Genomic DNA, 6256 nt, shown 5'->3' with positions numbered 1-6256 from the left:
AAGTCTAACAGAAACAAACCTAGGTCAAGAATGGTGGTAACAGCAGTGATTATCCACATTTTTCAAAGGCACTAACATATACCTTTCAGATTTGATGTAACAACGGACAATGAAAGTTACTATCCATAAGAGAGAAATACCCAATAACAAGAAAAGATTGCATCACAAGGCAAAATTTGGACAAATGTTATTGGCCTGGCTTACAGTCAAGACTATCAGAGCCATTTTTTCATAGAATCAAAAGGAGCCATAGACCAGGACACTTATGTAACTGAGTGTATTAAGAACATATTGATCTCTTATAACCCAAAAAGCACCCAAACAAATAGATTTTTTGACTTGATCTGGCCACTGTTCCTATGTACAGTAGTATATCAGACTCAAGCTAAACTGATTAAATTGGGCATCAATTTTGTGCCCAAAGAAATTAACCCTCCAAACATACCATAATTCTGAACTTATCACAAAGGACTGGTTTATGCTAATGAATAGCATGCAAAACTCAAGATAGGGACTTGTTAACAGATGGAAAAAGTTTGCAAAAGTTATAAATGGTTCTTTTCCAAATCTCATGTCTAAGTTCATTTTAGGTCTACCATACTAGTACACAAGGAGTCCTCAATACTATTAGTATTATAAATCTGTTACCAGTACATCATGCTATTTGCACAAGTAGCTTTTGCATTAAGTTTTGAATAAATTATACTTCATAGTGAATGTGCATTTTTCCCAAATATCTTAATTGATACAACTATTATATATAATGCTGCTACATGTACTGTGATTATATTTTGTTAAAATTTGTCACTAGAAATTTTAAACATTTATAAATTCAAATCATCATCTAACAATTATAATTTTTTGGCGAGTTTACTGATATATGTTTCCATTATAAAATATTTTTTTAAATTAATTTTATTGACATCTATTTTCAATAAACAAATATTATCTCTTAATTATTAGTTATCAATTCCATATTTTATCAACAAAATGGAAAAACAACAGTAAATAAGTTATCAATCAGCTGGGATTAAATGTTTTTCAAGATCCAAATATATCATCAGATTGAACATTCATTTTTAAAAATAAATGTGAAATGGATTCTAATAAAGAATGCTTTTTTCTTTTTTAAAATTTTAAATCAAAAAATGTATAAAATCTAATTATATATATATATATAAAATTTTCATTGAATTAACTGTAAAGGTATCCTCTTTCATTGTCCCTTTGTACACAATTAGGAAATAACAATTTCACACCAGAGATGACCTTTATTTGGAAGCTACTTCTCCACTTTAACATGAAAAATGTTGATATTTATAAAAATTATACATTTAAAAATAAATTAAATGAAACAGAAGCTTGCCAGTATATGAAATTTCAAGCACCAAAAGTATGTGAAAAAATTTATATATTTTCAAAAATCGTACTCCTAGAACCTATTTCCAGTGTGATGAAAAAAAAAAAACAAAAGAAAAAATTCACCACAAACTTTTTCGAACTTATGCGAGTTCTTCCTCAGGTGAAAAGGGAGTTTCTGATGGGACAGAGCAATCGGTTAAGGGTGTATGTGAAAAAATGCTTTACACCGAGATTGCCAGGAAGTGCTGAATTCAGATCACACACAGAAGATGTCCCACCATATTTCACATCTTCTGCAATGGGAAAGACCTCCCAACCAGAACAGACTACTGGGTGTGTACAGTATCCCCATTAGAGACAACAGATTTGATAGGGAACTCTTTTACATCAGATTGACCAAACGCTCTTTGGAGATCAGACTGCAGGAGCACATAGTAAAAAACATAAATTTAATCTGTTATCACAGATTAAAATAAAACCAGAAATCTTAAAACTAAATAATACTACCAAAAATTAATTTGTTTAAGGCATTTATTAAAAGCATACTTTTATGCTTTAATTAATTAATACTTTACAAAATCAAATCATCTCATTTTTTCCTATAAAATATTTTCAAGTTTGCATTTACTTAATATTGTGAATGTGAAATTTACTGATTTCATAAATTTTTAGTAGAATCGACATACAGTATGATAAGTTTTGGAGATGTATCCAGTGTTACAAGGTGAATTACAAATATTTTCAGAAATTTGATATTGAAAGAGAATTATTATTATTATTATTATGAATAATGGTATTTGCTAAATTACACAAAACAAATATTGAAAATTTGATGTCAGATTGAAAAAAAAACTAAGTAGTTAGAAAAATTTTATTATAAATCTTTAACTGCTACTGAAACAAAATTTTTTATAAAAATTTAATAATAATTACATATATTATTATTATTTCAAAATTCTTCTCACAACAAAAGAATAATTGAATACAATAAGCTCAGCTTATAATCATTTTGAAACCTGTATAAATTGATGACAATAATTGACTGATAACATTAAGTAGAATAAGTATATAGAGATATAATTGGTAGAAATTCTGATTTTCTTGACTGACATCAAAAAGACATGTTAAAGTAATTATAAAATATATAACTTAAAGATTTATTATTATTGATATATAATTCATCTGGTATTGTTTTTCTGCTACCAACTTCAATAACTACTACTATAATGCCAGAAATCTGAACTATTTATTGCATTGGAACAAATAATGATTAGCATAATTAATGTTTAACAGTTAACACATTGATTTAGATTGATAACATGCAATCATTATTAGTTATTGTTATCACACACATTGGGGCTGATAGCATAAAAAGAGGTTAAAAATTTATTTAGCATATTGGTCAATAATTATCACATAGGTAAAATAAATCAGTTAAGCAGAGGAAGAATTGTTATATAACATGCTAAATCTTATAATTTTTTAGTTTTTGAAAAGTATTGGTTTTTTTTTATGAGTATAAATTTAATTTATTTTAATCAAATAGACTTAGAATAGTATGAAGAAATCAAATCTAAATGAAGTAAATTTTATAGATTTAAAAAAAATATATTTTATCAAGATACTGACCTGAAAATTAATAATTTATTTAAAAAAACTTTAGGCTGTTGTATATATTTTATGAACATAATAATCAGAAACAAAATTCATATAATTTAAAAAATATTCTCAAATTTTTTGAGAGCATTTTTAAAATGTTTTAAATTTTTTTGAATCTTTTAAAAATTTTTCGTTTCATATTTCATTTTAATATTTCAGTTTCTTTTTGTTTGTTACATATTCTCTGACAAATTTTATAAGTACAAAATGACATAAAATGCAATTATTTATTACAGAAAATACTAAATGATGAAATATAAGAAATTACTAAATTTATGCAGAAAAATATGCTTTAACAAATGCAATAAACAAAAGTTATATGATTTAATTATAGAAGCAGTTGTTATATGAAATATATAAATAATTATATGAAATGAAAATTTTGAATATTGCAAGATCAATTGGGTTTTAAATTATACATTAAGACTGAGTACTATAAAGTACATTATTACATAAGTGAGGATATATTAACAAATAAATGATTAGAAACAATTTTTTTACAAGCAATAAAATTTTCAACATATAACTGTCAGCATTACATTGTAAATATTTTTAATAATATTAGACTGTACAAATTGTATATTCATCAATAGAATTCATCACAAGTCATTTTCTTCCCATTATTTTCATATTATTCACATTATACAAAAAATAAGTTTTTACTCTGCAAATATGATCATCTGATGAATTTAAAACTGAAGTTTTAAAACTGTGAAATGCATTATACACTCAAAAATTCTGTGTTTTGGAAATGTCTATCATGTACTGTACATCTTAATTGTAAATAAAGAGAGAAAACAGTGTATTGCTTAAAAATAAACAACAGAATACTATATACTATATTATTAAGAAGTTCTATAATATGTAAAAATTTTAGAACTTGTTTCCAAATTTGAACATGACTGATTAAAACAGTCAATCTGTTGATTTAAAAGATTTATTTTCAATAAAATATAAAGGACAAGACCCACATAAATTAATCATTACTTAAGCATCCAATTTCAAACTTTTATTTTTTCAGATTTGGAACAGATCAAAGTTCCAATATTTTTCATTTTTTTTTTAACAGCTCAATAGCTAAATTTGAAGACAGTCTGTCCAAAAAAGGAACCACCATTTATTCACTTTGCGTTCCAGAATACGAACTTTCGACGACCAACCTTTCTTTGTAGGCTACTTGGCCGTCAAATTTAAAATGTCCTTTAAAAAAAAAACACCGTTCCAATTTTTAAATTTGTATTTTTAATTGGATATTTTTCTGTTTTTTAAAGGATATTTTTATTTCGACGGCCAAGTAGCCTACAAAGAAAGGTCGGTCGTCAAAAGTCTGTTAAAAAATGAAAAAATATATATATATATATAAATAGTAAACATATTCTCATTTATAATAATTTTTACTGTTATCATTGTATTTATAAGTAACAAATTAATTATATATAACTTATAAACAAATTTCCATTTAATGTAACTGTAAATGTGTAATTTTCATACAATTACATTAAATGGTAACTGTATGAAGTCACAATAAAGTACTCAATGTCACATTCAAACTGTCTTTAAGTGCAAATAATGAGATATTAACTCAGTTCTGGGTAGAAACTACATTTAATTTGTACATGAATGTGACATTGAGAAGATAAATGTGACTTCTATACATTTACATTTAGGATATGAAAATACACTAACTGCAAATTTGTATGTTTAAATTCACTAATTCATTACAAAAGAGACTTACAGTAGCTGTTTGTTTGGCAGTATTTGATAAAATAACTGGTGGAGGCATGGTTCTCGAGCTACTTGTTCCCATTACTTTATTCACCGTGTTATTTCGGTACCCTGGCTTCGGGCACGTGCTTTATTTATATTTGTTTTATTTACGCTATTTTAATTTTAAGGGAACACTTAAACATCGTCTATCTACAACAACCGTCAACTTTCATCCACCTTAAGCCTTTCATAATACGTGCGTGTATGTGTCTGTATAAATATATATATATACAGTATATAATATATGATAATCGAAAAACCTGATTTGGCAACTGATTAAACGGAAATAAAAATTTTTTTTTAAGTAAAATTTATTATGTTTTTATTTATTAATATTATTCTCAATTTTAGGGTTTTATTAAATAATTTTTATTCTAATTTTAAATGGAAATGAGTTTTGCGAAGTTTTAAAGTGTATTAATATGATAAATTACTTTTAGGATTTTTTTTTAATTTTAATTTAAAATGTCGGTCGTTCGTGATCCTGAAATTATCTTCCTTTTTGCGACTTTGCGTGCTTACTAATGATTCTTATGGCACGGAACGGACAAAATGGAAGCGTAGTTAATTAACTAGCAGCGCCACTCTGGAGACCTGGGATTTTGACCTGACTGATCGAAAAATCCCAGGGGCTGAAATATTGGATCCTATCCCTTACCACTTGGCTGCTCCATTGTGGGCTTGGCCGAACCCATAATGGGCATACTTAAAAAAGACCTTCTCAGTGCCAAAGGATGGAGAGTTAAATGCTTTTATTTCAAAACTACCGAAGGTTGTTTTGAATTACGCACAGATATCAAGAGTAGTTATATGGTTGAATTACAGGAGAAAATTTTAAACGATTAATAAAGAATTATTAGTTGCGTAAAGACAAGTCCCAGTCGACCTTACTATAACTCCAGTAGTGCATGAAATATCCTTCATTTTTGGTCTAGAAAACTGGCTCAACATACATAGGGTACACGTCCCGAAACCTTCCCACTATGCTCAGGGAACAGCAATAGGACGTACTGTACAATATATAAAGAAAAAATGCACTACAATGCTGGCTATTATGGTGACTGTTCTTGAGAACATATCACACTTCAAGGACGCTAAATCTGTAAAAACCACCAGGGACCAACACCCAGGAAAAACTCTAGAAAAAATAACTATATTCAAACATACTATTAAGAAATCATGTATGCACAAGGACGCCGCTTGCTTATCACGGCATCATGAACGCACAGATATCCCTCGTACAACACGGCACTTCTACAACAGGGTTTCGCTTTAATACAGTTTAAAAATTGGTGATATCCTCCCAGTGCCGGTCCGAGGCAAGTTTTAGGATGGAGCGAGATCCTATTATGGCGCCCCCCTTGGTTGCCCCTAATTTATACCCTTTAATTTTCTTTACCACTGAGGCGCCCCCTAAGACTTAGCGCCTGGAGCGGCTGCTCCGTTCGCCCTATGGTAGGGCCGGCTC

The sequence above is a fragment of the Centruroides sculpturatus genome, unplaced genomic scaffold (genome assembly GCF_000671375.1).
Source record: "Centruroides sculpturatus isolate CEXI.00-Female unplaced genomic scaffold, Cexi_2.0 scaffold424, whole genome shotgun sequence".
Classification (NCBI taxonomy): Eukaryota; Metazoa; Arthropoda; class Arachnida; order Scorpiones; family Buthidae; genus Centruroides; species Centruroides sculpturatus.
This window is presented reverse-complemented; position numbering follows the sequence as displayed.